The sequence below is a fragment of the Typopeltis vanoorti genome, chromosome 10 (genome assembly GCF_054136105.1).
Source record: "Typopeltis vanoorti isolate ZY-2024b chromosome 10, IOZ_Tvanoo_1.0, whole genome shotgun sequence".
Lineage (NCBI taxonomy): Eukaryota > Metazoa > Arthropoda > Arachnida > Uropygi > Thelyphonidae > Typopeltis > Typopeltis vanoorti.
This window is the reverse complement of record NC_143558.1, coordinates 132,081,594-132,097,554: the sequence shown is the minus strand read 5'-3', so window position 1 is coordinate 132,097,554 and position 15,961 is coordinate 132,081,594. Positions and strand designations below refer to the sequence as shown.

The 15,961-nt window shown below is 36.4% G+C and overlaps 1 protein-coding gene across 2 annotated transcripts in view; it reads left to right on the top strand.

The window, feature by feature from the left end:
• The first annotated feature begins 3,970 nt into the window (after positions 1-3,970).
• The window catches only part of LOC150102799 (cyclic AMP-responsive element-binding protein 3-like protein 1), a 384,285-nt gene continuing 372,294 nt past the window's right edge, over positions 3,971-15,961 (top strand). Inside the window, exon 1 of one of the 2 annotated variants that reach the window (XM_090399326.1) lies at positions 3,971-3,988. The gene's annotated coding sequence lies outside the window, so the exon portion shown is untranslated. Of the gene's footprint in view, positions 3,989-13,207; positions 13,284-15,961 lie in introns of those variants that run through there. The other variant, XM_090399325.1, reaches the window with a different exon arrangement.

Genomic DNA, 15,961 nt, shown 5'->3' with positions numbered 1-15,961 from the left:
TTTCTTTTTCCTTACGAAACTGTCAAATTTATCCCGAACACCCTGTATATATATCCACTCTCTCTCTATATATATATATATAAAGATAAGCCGAAATTTGGAACGTTTTTATGTCACGTTTTTTTATCTCTTCATTGTTTTGAGCAGGGTTAAGCCGTTAAGCTGATAAGCCGAAATTTGAAACGTTTCACGTCCAACAACGTGTTTGCCTTCATGAGACGAGACAACAATTTGTTGGTCGTTTCAAAACAATGGAGAACCGGCTTACCATCCCGGAACTCGGGGGGGTTGGGCGCCGTAGTCACCACGGGGGGGGGGAGATCCCCTAGTATATATATATATATATATATATATATATATATATATATATATATATATATATATATATATATATATATATATATATATATATATATATATATATATATATATATATATATTGTGTTAAAGATACCAAGCTATTTTAAACCTGGTTTTTACTCCATTTCCCAAGTAAGCAAACAGACAAAACCAGGTTTAAAATAGCTTGGTATCTTTAACATATATTATACCCAAGGTAAAAAACTTTCTACACGCACGCACGCGCGCGCGCGCACACACACACACACACACACACACACACCAACTTACAGGCATCACTCTTCTCTTCCACTTCCTACATTGATGATCTGGGCAGAATTCTCACCACTTCACCAAGAACGGCTTCCTTCATGTCGCCCATAGTCTTCCGACAAAAAGAAATCAGAAGAATCCTTAATAACATGAACACAAACAACTCATCTGGTCCTGATGGTATCCCGCTTATTGTTTTAAAAATTGTGCCCCAGAACTAACACCTATCCTGTATCGCCTCTTCAATCAATGCTATTAAACTAGCATCTACCCTACAACGTGGAAACAGGTCAACATCCAACCCATCCCAAAGAAGGGTGTTAACCTTTTTGTTAATCAACGAACTACCATCCAATTGCTTTCACTTCTGTTCTCTCTTCTAAAATTATGGAGAAGAGCATCAACAACCAACTCTTGAACCACCTAGAGACATGCCAACTAATCGGTAACCAGCAGCATGGATTCCGGCACTCGCGATTTATAGCTGGTCTTCTTTGTCTTCACCACCCACCTCTCGACTCAAGCCGTGGAGAAATTTAGAGAAAGTCACGTTTTCAAAGGTATTTGATCGAGTTGTGTACAGGCCTACTTAAAAAACTGCCATTCTGTAGCCTGCTTTCCACGCCCTGCAACTGGATCGCCAATTTTCTCACTGCTCGCTAAATGCGTCTCATGGTGGACAGTTTCCTCTCCTCATATTTCCGCACCAATGCAGGAGTATCTCATGGTTCTGTTCTTTCAGCCACTCTTTCCTTCTTATATATAAATCACCTGCTCTCACATACTTCCAGTCCTCTCTATTAGCTTTTCTGATGACAGTTCGCTCCGTTCCTCCTTTTCGTTATACAAACATTGTGGTGCTCAAGTATTAGAATCCTCATGGTCTACCACGACCAGTGACCCGAGCAAACGTTGGTCGATTGGTAGAGCGTCTGCTACCAATGGCTCGCAAAAAGGTAAGCAAGTTGGAGCGCGGTAAGTAGTTAGAAGGAGTTCAGTTGTTCGATGCTGTTGGAACACTCTCCCTCGATGAGTCTTTGGACTCCCTGGGGGTGTCACATAATAATAATAATAATAATAATAATAATAATAATAATAATAATAATAATAATAATAATTCAGATCTACTAACCATATCCCACTCGGGCAAGGACAACCTTGTAAACTTCGATTCCACCGAAACTCAGTCCTGTCTGATCTCTCGGAAGAAAGAGCTCGCATTTCTTCCCTTACCTCCAGTAATACTGAGATATCCAAACACGATCAGATTTCTCTTCTTGGAATAACCCGTGCCTTCGATCTTTCCTGGTGCAACGACATTTTAACTATAGCTTCTACACCGGCCAAAATACTTGGTGTACTTTTTCGCTCAAGACATTACATAACACTTCCACAGCTGCCAATTCTATGCAATTCCCAAATGCGCCCAGCCATGGAATACTACTCCCATATTTGGGGTGGTGCATCAAACTCCTCTCTAACATTGTTTGATTCTATCCAGAAGAGGATAATCGGACTAATGAAAGATCATTGTAACGCATATCCACTTCAATTCCTCTCTCACAGACGTTCAGTTTCTGCCTTATGCCAACACATACTTTTATCAGATACTTTTTAACAGATACTTTTATGGATAGTGTTCTGTTGAATTGGCCACTACCATTCCTCCACTCGCTTCCAAAATCGTTAAAACCATAGCCACTGCTAACCAATACCTTTTTACAGTCCATCTTGAAACTCACCGAACCAACTTCACTGCCTCCGCTTTCGTTTCATCTACTTCTGCCCTTTGGAACAGTCTCCCTCACTCTGCCTTTCCCAAAGATTACAACCTTCAGCTGTTCAAGCAAAATGTGAACATATTCTTCCTTTCTTCTATTCCTCTTCTCCACATACGGTACTAATGTGCTATAAGTCTTGTGGCCTTTCGTGGGTAGTTCAGATATAAAAAACCTATTTTTAGAGAATTCACTTTATTAAAATTAACTATATAGTGACTTTACTATATAGTAACTGGTGGTGTAACTCAGGTCTCAGTACTTGGTCCTCTTTTGTTTATTTTGTACATCAATTATATATGAAATAATTTGACCGGAAATATCCAATTGTTGCCGATGATGCAAAACTGGAAAGAGCCATAGTCAATAAAGGTGATGTAGAGATCTTGCGGGATGACTTAAACAAGCCGGCGATAGGCGCAAAGGTAAATTGCTGCCAGTTTCAAGTGGCCTCGTAAGGCACTTTGGGAGGATGAGATCATAAGCTGTGTACTATACTGATAGAAATTAACTGCAAGCACCTGATGAGAACAGGGACTTGGATGTGATTGTGGACAGGAAGTTGAAGTTCAAAGGGTATATTACAAAGGTTTGCCAAAAAAAAAGCACGTCAAATAGGTATATATAAAGCAGAAACAGAGCACCTATAAGAAAGTTCGGAGAGTAGTCTATAAAAGTTAGGTCATCTGTTGAGCGAATTGCATTCACCCTCATGCAATCGAGAATTCTTGGGAGGTTTTGGGTGCACTATCCCAAATGTGAGAAAATATTCTAAGGTCGGTGGATTTGGACTTTATAAAGTTTTAGGAGTTGAATAAGAGAGAAGTGGTGTTATGAACGAAAAAAAGAATAGAAAGCCTTTTTTAGAGGCTGAGGAGACTAAGGATATGATCTGTTTGTGCCGGAATAAGCTACCAACCCAAGAGTTATCTGGAAGACTAATATTTTTATAATTATAGGTGTATATTACTGTTTTATCATGAAGGAGGGCACTGTATTATCGCAAGAGGGCACCGTATATACGATGTACCCGCCGTCTGCACTAATTAATTCACCTGGTATCTTTTGTCTGTTAATTGAACGTATTCTCTGGCTGATTTGTTTAACATCAAAAAATGTGTGTGTTTCCCCTCCAACCCTGTGGTTGGTAGGGTGGCAATATGATACTATACCAGGGAGATGATTACGAAGCAAGGTGGTTTCTCGTTTCCTTCCTTGTCGAAGTATTTATAACACATCAAGAAATAAAAGATCAGTCGGAATAGTTGTACACATTTGCGTTATTAAATTATTTCTGGAATGCTATTAAATACCAGTTTTTATATATGCAAACGACTTGATTTTTTTTGTAAATGTGTGAATTATTTGACTAAATAAACCATACAAGATACTTTCATATTTTTTTTAGCCCAATACATTAAATATTTTGTAATACTTATCAGATAACTGCATAAGTTAAGAATTTGAGATTTACGCCACAAGGTGGCAATTCGTGAAGTTATGCTGGGAATTTACAAGCAAGAAAGTGAACATGTGTAGTTTGTGAATCGTCTGCGTTAATAATACAGTAGAAAATAATCTTTGGATATAGTTTAAAGGTGATTAAATGCCGTACATGGGCATGTATTTTGCTTTTTATAAAAGTTTATTTTTGTTGTTAAAGTATTTGATTTATCATTGATAATTTATTTCAGAATTATATACTGTTCATGAATGGTGAAAAACATTAGAGCAAAAACGGAGTAGTTTTTTTGTTGTTGTTTGTTTGTTTACGTCGTGTTATACATCAAATGAAAGTTATTCGTCCAGAATATGATTTAAAGAGCTCACAATTTTTTAGTGCAGCTAATCGAAAATGTTGACCACGGTATGTACATAATACAGACTGCCAAATTATGAAAATCAGGATTAGTTGAATTATAGCGCACCTACTTTCATAAGGTTTATATTTGACAAAAATCGTTGTATCAAATCAAATCAGCTAACGCCATTTTATTCTGTATATAGGGAGTATGCAAGACCGTTGTAGCCCTATTAATTAAATTTGCATGTGTGGTTATTTTGTTTTTTAATGATTTGATGGATTAATAACCTAAGTTATGGTCATATCTATCAATCCCATTTTTACAAAAATTTGTAAATTTTCATTAAACCATTACATGCCTTAAAATATTAAATACGTGGAAAACTTTGCTTGCAGTGCTTATAAGCTGTGGTGTTATGCATTTTGATGCTCGCAGTTCTTTCTACAATTTTATGTGCATACAAAATATGTGCAAAAAATCGAACTGCAAAAACTTGCAGTTCGATAGCATCTGTACATATACAAAAATAATTACATCACGATTGAGTTAGATATCATATGGATGTAGCATTGATTTTATTCCTTGGAAACGCCGTTTTTTATTTATTTTTTTAAAAATTTTATTTATTTATCTTGCTTATAGACAAGTCGGCCAGAAAATATGTTCAATTAACAGACAAAAATTACCCTCAGTAGGTTATAGTGTAGTGTGTATGTGATGAATTAAGTAATAAAGACGGTGGGTGTGTCGAATACAATAACCTTCTGCTATGAGTCCTTAGACATGGTGATGTGTAATTTATTTAAATATAATGATTACTACTACCTTACTTTCTGTCAGCTGTTATGAACTATACTCATGGTAATAGTTTAAATACGTGAACAGTTAATAAACGACCCGAGCTCATTCACGAAGTGTATTGCTTTGTATAGTATGCATTTGAAGAACTATAATAAATCCGACCAGCCTGGTTGGCCGAGCTGTTAGCGTATCCTCTCTCTCCAGCCAAAAGGCTGCGGGTTCAAATCCCGCCGTGGCCATGGATGTTTGTGATTGTCTGTGGAAATACTAGTGGTGGTGGCGGGCGGTGGTGTAGTTGGTGGATTGAGTGGTGGAGAAGAGAGCTGTGGAGGAGGCGTCCTCCCTCGAAGTCTTTGAACTCCCTGGAGGTGTCACATAATAATAATATGTGGTTAATCCTTCATATATTGTAGATCTTTATGAATATAGTAGTAGATATATGCAGTGCTCAAAAACTTATGCAACATTCTACTCGTCACAAAAAAAAAAAAGTACTCACCCAGGATCCCCCCCCCCCTTTCTGTTTTTAATGATATCTCCCATTACGCTAATAGGAGTTCCAGAAAGTGAATTTTGAAGCTATACCATTCTTTGGAAAATATTTCCTTTATGTGAGAACCATTCCAGGAAGAACTCAATGTATAATATGAATAGGAAGAAAAGTAAAAACAACATTGATTTTTTTGGAAAATATCATTTGTTGCATCGATTTTTTATTTCAGAATGGCTCTTTATATTATTCATTTTTTTTGTCCTAAAGTTAAAAAAGTTTGTTTAGATACAATGGCGACTTGTACATAAGCACTGCAACACTGCAGCACCCATAAGAAAAAAACGAAAAAATTAAATTTTGTTTGTGTTTATAAATAATAACGATGCTTACAACATTATATAAATGCAATACAACATGTTAAAGGTTACACTTATGTTTCGACATTGATTGAATAGTTATTAATTGGAATTGTTCGATTAAAGCTTTCGATTACGAAATAAATGCACTGCGATCTAACGCAATGTCGGAATTATGACGTTCGGTCAGTTGTGGCTAGACTCCGATATTCGTTTGCACTGTCACTGCATGTAACAAGTGAATCCGACACTGCTCATTGAGCACTGTCGCTACAGATAAATTGTATGATTGCACGCGTTATTTCTGTGAGGTACGAAACTTTTATTATTGGGGTGTTCGTGGTGAAGGTGGAATATTTTTGGTAAATCTTATTTTATTCTGTTTAAAATAACATATTTATTTATTTATTATAGATACAAGGCTGAATTATGACGAGTGTCACTGTTGAAAATATGAAAAGAATTATATTTTCTCAATTATAGTTACATGAAAAATTATAGTTACACGAAACAAATGCACTGCGATGTAATGCAGTGTCGGAATTATCACGTTCGGTCAGTTGCGGCCAGACTCGCCGATATTCGTTTGCACTTGTCACTGCACGTAAAAAGGGAATCCGACACTGCTCAACGAGCAGTGTCGCTACAGATAATATATATAGAATGTATGTTTACCTTGGATATAATAAATGTTAAAGATACCAAGCTATTTTAAACCTGGTTTTACTCCATTTCCCAAGTAAGCAAACAGACAAACAAGTCAAGTTTGCGCCTGCAAGTGTTGCAAGTCTAGCTGACCCTGCACGTAGTGCAAAACGAAGGCAACTCATGGTAAAAGTAGAATAAGCTCTGATCACTAATCTTAATATTCACCCTTAATGCAAAACACATCTCCTGGAGGAGATGTATGATGCTTTGTATTAAAGGCAAGGGGCCACAACCCAGACCGGTTTCGACCTTTATTACTTGCATACCATAGACTTGCAACACTTGCAGGCACAAACTTGACTTGTTTGTTTGTTTGCTTACTTGGGAAATGGAGTAAAACCAGGTTTAAAATAGCTTGGTATCTTTAACATTTATTATACCCAAGGTAAAATACATTCTACATTTATATCTCCTCCTGAGATTTTTATTTAATAAAGTTAAAACACCTTATGGTAACTTGTTCTGGTAAAATACTTATAAGCTCTGTATTACTAAAATATTGGTATTTCTAGCCTGACTTCCACTGATGAGACCTCAATAAAGGTCGAAACCGGTGAGGCCATTATGAGTTCGCTTTCTTAAGGTTTTTGCATTAAGGGGATAATTTGAGTCTCTGGGGAAAGTGTTTTCCGGCACGGCCTGGTGAGGGGCTTTGTCGGTGAATGCTTTTGTTTGGAATATGAGCGGTTCTGCTCGGTGGTGGTAGTGGGTGGAAGGCCATCACTGAGTGGAGCCAACGCTGAGATGCGATGGACGGTCTTTCGCCCACAATTGAGTGGCCTAGGGATCGTCCAAATTTTTAGAGACGGCTTTACTTATTCATAAGGGTCGGAACTGGTGGGGGGCTGGCTTTGAGAGGCTCTGCTTGGGGATAGGTTTTTGCCTGTCTCTGAGTAGGGCCACCGCTGAGATTATGGCTCTGGCTGGTGGTGGGGAGAGCCTGCCACTGGGTAGAGCCAACGCTGAGAAGTTCTTCTCGGTGACGGAGTGAGCCTGCCACTGAGTGGAACAACGCTGAGTTGGACGGTCTTTAGGCCACTATGGAGTGGTCTAGGGATGGTCCTAATTTTTAGAGAGGTCTTTACTTAAATATACCTCAATAAAGGTCGAAACCCGTCTGCGTAGTGGCCCCTTGTCTTTATTACAAAGCATCATACATCTCCTCCAGGAGATGTGCTTTAAGGGTAAATATTAAGATTAGTGATCATAGCTTATTCTACTTTTACCATGAGTTGCCTTGGTCTTGCACTACGTGTAGGGTCAGCTAGACTTGCAACACTTGCAGGCGCAAACTTGACTTGTTTGTCTGTTTGCTTACTTGGGAAATGGAGTAAAACCAGGTTTAAAATAGCTTGGTATCTTTAACATATATATATATTATTTTCAAATAATATTTTTAATATGTAAATTTACTTATTAATGAATTGGTTACTGATTAGGAAAACCATGAATTATTTTTCTTATTTTGTATATGCAGCACTCCCACTTGAAATTTTCACCGGCCGCCACTGTTCAGATAGTTTGTATTAAATAAATAATATTCTGTTTTGTTCTGTCTGCACTTACTCGCGAGCTGGCAAAATCCGTCTCCACGGTCGAGTGGGCGTACGTAGTTGTCTAGCCTATGGTGCTTTACTCTTTTGTCATAAAAATGTGACGTATACTTTTAAGTGATTTTAAGGTAGATTGGTTACCCTATTAAATGAAAGATATTAAGAATAGGTTGCTATGGATTTTTGCAGTTTAAGTAACTGCTGTAATAGACGGTATTTTATTTTGCAATAGAGGATGTGCAGTACAGACTGATGTGCTATGTTTGTTGTAGAACTTAAAGTTTAGTTTCTTCTTCTTATTATTATTATTATCATTATTATGTGACTGGAGAGAATGCTCTCTGGAATTATGTATGTTTGGTTAAAACTACCTCAAAGATATACCTCAGTTCCACTTAGTGGAATATCAGTGGGGTAGATGCATAGGTGAAGAGAGATAACTGTCTGTAGATAGTTGTCTCAGCTGTATAAGGTACCAGTCTTCTGGAATACCGATTGCAAATGTGTCAATATATAAGTCCGGCCCTGAATCTCAAACTTAAATGAAAGCGTTCTTTACTAGCAGATGCTGTAACACACTGATGAGAATTTTTAGCAGGCTTACAACAGAAAACATGCTGGTTGTGAAGCGGTTCAATTAAATTTAGAGTTTATATAGCGTGAGTTATTATTCCGCTTCAAAGTTTTTTTTTTTTTGCTGATTATTGGTTTTATTTTTTATTCGTGGATTAGTAAAAAAGTAGAAAAGGTAGAACATTCGTAGAAAAGGTACATAGGCCTTAGGCCCTTCTTTATAATAATAATAATAATAATAATAATAATAATAATAATAATAATAATAATAATAATAACAAAAACAGGGAAATGGGATTTGCTAGGGAGGCCGGTGATAGAGTCAGCTGTAAATAGTGCTAAGGTCATTAATCGCTGTGAATTTGGGATTAATTGTTCGCAGAATATTAATATACAGAGTGGGCTAATTCGCACACAGGGAGATTATGGGAGGAACGGAGTATTGCAGTTTATGTATACTAATGCTTGAGGTATTAGGAATAAGTGTGAAGAATTTTTGTCATTACTTAGTACAACATGGCCAAAAATTATAAGAATTAGCGAAACTTGGTTAACTAAGAATGATATAGTTATTGGGATTGAATGTAAGGGATACAGTATTTTCAGGCAGGACAGAGATGACAGAATGGGGGGGGGGGGTATTAATAATGGACGAAGCATTAAAGCCAAAAAAAAAAGATAGAAGTACCTCACTGTGACAGGTATGTAGAGGGCAGTTCATTCGAGGCTGTTTGGTGTGAGATAGAGATTAACAAGGGGAAATATGTAATTGGTTGTTGCTATAATCGAAGGGGAATAAGGGAGAATGTAGATAGCATGTATTGGCAAATTAGCACGATGAGTGAAGGTCAAATAATTATTATTATGAGGGATTTTAACTTTTGGAACATAGATTGGGGGAAGGAATGGTCACAAGGAACAAAAGAAATGGAGTTTATACACTCGTTAAGAGATAATTACCTAAGACATCCATGTGATGGAAGGGACAAGAGATTCTAGAGTGTTAGATCTGGTCATAACATCGGAGAACATATTAATAAGTAATTTAGTTACAATGTCTCCACTTGGGGAAAGCGATCATGTGGTCTTGACCTGGGAGATTGTAAAATGTGCTGAATATTCTATTAAGAATCTGTATATGTGGAATTACAAGGCTGGTGATTTTGACAAGCTGAGAAGTCAGCTTTCAGCTGTACTATGGCATGAGAATTTCAAGGGGAGAGATGTTGATGGTGCGTGGGAGATTTTCAAGGAGTATTTGAAGAAAGCTGTATCAGACTGTATTCCCAGAGTCAGAAGGAGAAATCAAGTAGGAGTAAATGGATGAATAATACTGTTAAACAGGAGTTGCAGATAAAGAAAAGGTTCTGGAGGACGTATAAAGAAAAAGATGATGAGCGTTCCAATGAGCAATACAAGGTACAGGCAAAGAGAGTAACCTGTATGGTAAGGAAAGCCAAAGCTAATTATGAGAGGAAGCTAGCTGATGAATCCAAAAGAAACCCTAAAGAGTTCTTTCGCTATGTGGCTAGTAAAAGGAAGAATATCCATGGAAAAATTACTTTAAAAAGTGTTGATGGTAGGGAAATTACAGAAGCTAATCAAATAGTTGAGTTGCTTAGTGATCATTTCGCAAAAGTGTACCATCTTGGTAGTGATAATGCAGTGTCAAATGTGCCATTGACTGATGAGAGTCTAGAGATAGACGAAATTGAGGTGCTTAATATATTAAAGAACCTTAATGCTAACACTGCCATTGGGTTAGATGGAATATCGGCCCATGTGTTACGAGAATGTGCAAGAGAATTAACAACTCCTCTAACCAGTATGTTTAATTTAAGCCTCACTTCTGGTAAAGTGCCAGTAGAGTGGAAAGAGGGGAAAATAGTTCTATTACACAAGGGAGGCTCTAAGACTAAGGTTGCAAATTATAGACCAATCAATATATCTGGAGTGGTGATTAAGATTTTGGAGAAATTGGTAAAAATTAGAATTCAGGACTGGGTGGACAGCAATATATTACTTTATAAGGGGCAACATGGTTTTGTGAACTTTCTATAATAAAGTAACAGTGGATTTGGATAAAGGAAATCCTTACTCAGTGGTACTGCTTGACTTTTTAAAGGCTTTTGACAGGATTCCACATGGAACTCTGTTATATAAATTAGAGCAAATGTGTATGGATCCGAAGATGGTGATTTGGATTAAACGATGGCTGGTGGACAGATATCAAGGAGTGGTTTACGGAGGAGCTGAGTCCAGGAAAAGGCAAGTGACTAGTGGTGTACCTCAGGGCTCAGTGCTTGGCCCTCTATTGTTTAATTTGTACATCAATGATATTGGAAATACCTTGAATGGAAATATCGACTTGTTTGCTGATGATGCAAAATTGGGAGGAGCGATAACCAATTCAAATGATGTAAATATCTTACAGGATGACTTAAATAGGCTGACGGTATGGACTAAGGTAAATGGCTGTCAGTTCAACGTGGCTAAGTGTAAGGTGATGCACTTCGGGAGGACATCGCATGCTGTTTACTATATTAACGGAACTGAACTGCAAGAAGTTGATGAGACAAGGGACTTGGGAGTTATTGTGGACAGAGAACTTAAGTTTAAAGGGCATATTGCAAAGATTGACAAAACATCACATCAAATTACATGGTTGTTGAGGAACACACTAACAAGCAGGGATAGGGAAGTTATTGTTCCACTCTATAAGGCATTAATAAGGCCGCATTTGGACTATTGTGCACAGATCTGGTCGCCAGGATTTCTTGGTGATGCGGAAGTGGTGGAGAGGATTCAGAGGCGGGTTACAAAGATTGTTGCAGGTCTGTGGGATGTTCCCTATGAGGATAGATTGATGATCTGTGGGCTCCAAAAGCTAGCTGATAGACGTAGGAGAGGAGATATGATAGAGGTATTTAAATTGTTAAACTAATTTTACAGGATTGATATTGATGATATTTTTAAGACCAGTGCAGGAAGTGAGAGAACGAGGGGCCATCCCTGGAGATTGTGTAAGAGTGTGGTTAACAAGGGTGTTAGGACTAGATTTTTTACTTGGAGGGTTGTGAATGGGTGGAATGCTTTGCCAAAGGTGGTTGTGAATGCTTCAACTGTGAATGAATTTAAGGAGAGGTATGACAGGTATTATGTAAATAATGGTTAGTGTGTCAGTGTCGGGTCTCCCGTGATGAGTCTTTTTACTCCATGGAGACACCGTTAAAATAATAATAATAATAATTATTATTATTTTATTGTTTTTTTTTCATGGATTATATATGTAGGGATTATTCCATGGATTTTTTCCGCAGTAAATGTGAATTTAAATACAATGTCGGTTCTCTTAGAACAGTAAAAGGTGCATTCGTTTTGTAGCTAAGAGGTACTCATTTTTTAGATATATTTCGTAACGTAATGAGTTGTTTACAAATAAAGCCGTGCGTACATGAGGAGTTTCTACATACCAACTTTTGGGCTTAGTGATTTAGAAACTCTTCAAATAAAAATTCGTTACCGTGCGATAACGTTAGAATTTTGTTGCAAATGTATCGATATGTCAAGTCCGGCCCTGAATCTCAAACTTAAATGAAAGCGTTCTTTACTAGCAGATGCTTTAACACACTGTTGAAAATTTTTAGTTATTCTTTCCAGATATTGTCAGTTTGTTATTTAGTGATTACGAATGGCCAATATTTGTTTCTTTTTTTATTTGCAATAATGTTTATAAAATACAATGTTATTTCTTGCTTTTCTGTTGATTTTTAAATTTAATAAGCGAATGAAATCTCTTAAAGATATGAAAAATGGGAATGCGTTTATTTTACAAGGTGCTGTTCACATTTGATGCTTCAAAATTTTTTATCGCAGAAAAAGATGGAAAATCTGTTTTCTTGTCATAATTAAATAAACAAGCCCTGGCACGGTGAGACCGGTTTCGCTATTAAGAACACAAACCATATGCCAAATTGAAGCCTTCTCAGGCTGCTCCTTTTTCTCGGTATTTTAACTTCTTCAGTCCCACTCACACTGATGTTTATTTGCAGACAACATGTCGTAACATGAGTTAATAATATTGGATTTATTATTGCAAATAAACGGCAGCATGTGGTATATTTACTAGATACTTCCCCGTAAACATTAAACATACTTTTTTTTTTAATTTATTTTGAACTGGTGAAAACATATTTCATATAAAAAATATTTTTTATACGAAATATGGTTGAAATATTTCCTGTCATTTCTAATGATGTCGAAATAACTGGTCAAATAAGTTTATGTTATTTTTAAGGAAGTAAAATAATAGTCTTATCGCCTTAATTTAGTTGTACGCAAATTATGTACATGAAAGAGAAACTATAAATATTTGGCTGATCATGTCAATTCACGTGAAAGTGTTTACGTTACGTGAACCGTGTGATGTTTTGAATAATTTAGTTAATTTGGTTAAAAAAAAAAAAAAGACCGGAGGAGAAAACAAAGTTATTCTTTCCAATATCAGCATTTAGGAAAACATCTAAACATAACTCGAACTGAAATTAAAATACGATATATTTTAATTAAGCATTTCTTTGTCACGGTACTTTAATTTAGAAGAGGTAAGATTCATTTCTGTTTTAGCATTCTAGAATAATAAAAAAAAAATCAGTATATTTTTTATTCCGTTATTTTACGCTGGTAGCAATAATTTTAGTTTCAATTAATATTAAGCTTAACGCATAATGTTTGATTACGGTCTAAGCTTAAAAGAGGATTTTGTAAAAGCAGGTGGTGATAGTAGTTCAATCTATTCCTAAATAGATTGAACTACTATCACAGATCGAAAATGAATTGAGCCATTAAAGCCTATTAAAATTCATAAGTATAGATTTAAAATATATTCAACTATTTTACTAATTTTTCTACGTCATCTTTCGTTGTGTTAGAGGAGCTATTTTTTAAGCAAGGAATTATTAAGTCATTGCTTTGGGAAGTTAAAGAAAATTGTAATACAACAACAAGGATGGAATCATTGTGTATCCTCCCCCTCACCGCCCCACAGTATTCGATTCCTATCTATCCATTCCTGGATTTTTCTCTTAACCAACTTCTCCAGTTCCTTGGCCACCTCTCCAGAGATGCTGATCAGCTGGTACTTTACTTCCTCTACCTCGAAGCCTTCTTTATGCAATCAAAGTATTTCCCCCCTCTTATTTTGGTAGTTTTTCTACAGCATGTTTCGTTGTGCGAGATAGTTATCTTTTAAATAAGGCATTATTAAGGTATCGTTCTGGAAAGTTAAAGACATTTGTAATGCAACAACAAAAAAGGAAAGATCATCATGCGCTAGACACTAATAACCGTATGGTGCCATCAATAGAAACGATGGAATAATTCTTATTTCCATTAAGCAACTTTTCATATCAGACCCATTTCAGTTTTAATTTGGTTGAACTGCGAAAATAGCATAGAGACATAATACCGTTATTTTAACTGGAAAGAAAAATAAAAGAATTACGGTCTTGAGAAAGAGGGCTGGGGCATTCACTTATTACGATTTGTTATGAAAATTTCACCTACAAAAATAGATTGAACTATTAAATTTCTAAGTGCAGATTTAAAATATGTTGAACTATTTATGGTAGTTTTTCTGCATCATCTTTCAGTGTGTCATTTCATGGTACTAATATATGTATCACATTAGCGAGACTTTTGGTCAGATAATTCCGGAACACTATTCTAGAGTCTGAACATGGTGCATTTTGTAACTACCTCAGGCCCTTTCAATAAACACGGTGTTAGTTTCACATCAGAAGATGAAAATCATCTACTGCTAAAGATATTCGCAAACATTGAGATTCCAAAAGGATCAGATTAGTATTGGTATTCCAAAAATTATGTAAGCTTCAAACATTATCGTTGTTAATTAGAGATAGGCCAGTATTGCTCTCATTGAAAACGAGAAATTTATTATTGCATATCCTTTGACCTGCGAATCAAACAAGCACTTAACAGTGACCTCCCAAACGTATTCGTTTGGTATTCCCGCTGTTGTATACCCTTTAAAAACGTAAACATTATGGAATATTTGCTGCTGAACAAATAAAGATGAAGAGGATAAATTATGGAGATTAAGTATCCACAAAACATATCCAAATACACAATTTCTAGAAGTGATATTTGGCTTATGTTTTCAAATATAAGTTATTTATAATTGAAATGCGAATTTACGTAAATTGTTTGCTACTGTGCTTTTGTCTTTTTATATTTCATCTATTCCCCCCGCCCCCAACGTACGCTAGTCTTTATAGACCGAAAAATAACTTCTCAACTCAACCAGACTGTTTTACCAAGTTTGTCTCCTAGTATTATCAGATAACTGACAGTAATCTGAACTTCCCTACTTGCCTAGTATCCTCTTTAGGTCTTTTGTTTCGAAACTGTGAGGTGAGACTCTTCATCAAGCGGGAGGAGAGCAAAGTAATCGCCGGTTAGCAGTTCAAGTTATACTGTAGCTCACTGGAGGACAGATGCTATAATATGCAAATATACAAGTTAAATAAAACGCGTTATGAGAAACTTTGATTCTGAAAAAACAATCCCTAGCCATTACAAAATTATTTGTATATTTTTTAATGGTAGAACTTACATATCTGATTCATCTTACATTTACAGATTTATACAAGGGTGGTCTGAAATGTTCTCGGCCTAACAATGAAAAAACGAATTTATAATTTAAAAATTACTTTTATTTTTCAACACATTCTCCCATAAGACTAATACATTTATTCCAGTGATGCTCCAGCGCCATTATCCCGTCCCTGTAGGGGTTCTCAGTAAGATCCGCAAAATACTCCCTCTACAGCTGCAATCACCTCTTGATTCAAAGATAAACACTGACCAGCGAGGAAGAGATAGAAGTCATATGGAGCCGAATCTGGGGAATAGAGTGGATGTTCCGACAATTCATAGTGCAGATCCCTTAATTTTCCTATTGCCAAAACACCTTTGTGGGCAGGTGCATTGTCCTGATGAAAGATGATGTTTTTCTTCTGCAAACCGGGTCTTTTCTCACTAATTTTTTCGTCTAGTCTAGTTAAAATATCGCAATAATATTCCCCGTTATTGTTTTACCCTTTTCAAGATAATTAATAAACAAAATGCCTTTAGCATCCCAAAACATCGATTCCATGACCTTTCCTGCTGATGGAACCGACTTTGTCTTGTTTGACGATGAACAACCAGCTTCTCTCCACAGTTTTGATGCTGTTTGGATTCTGGTGTGTAATGGTGAATC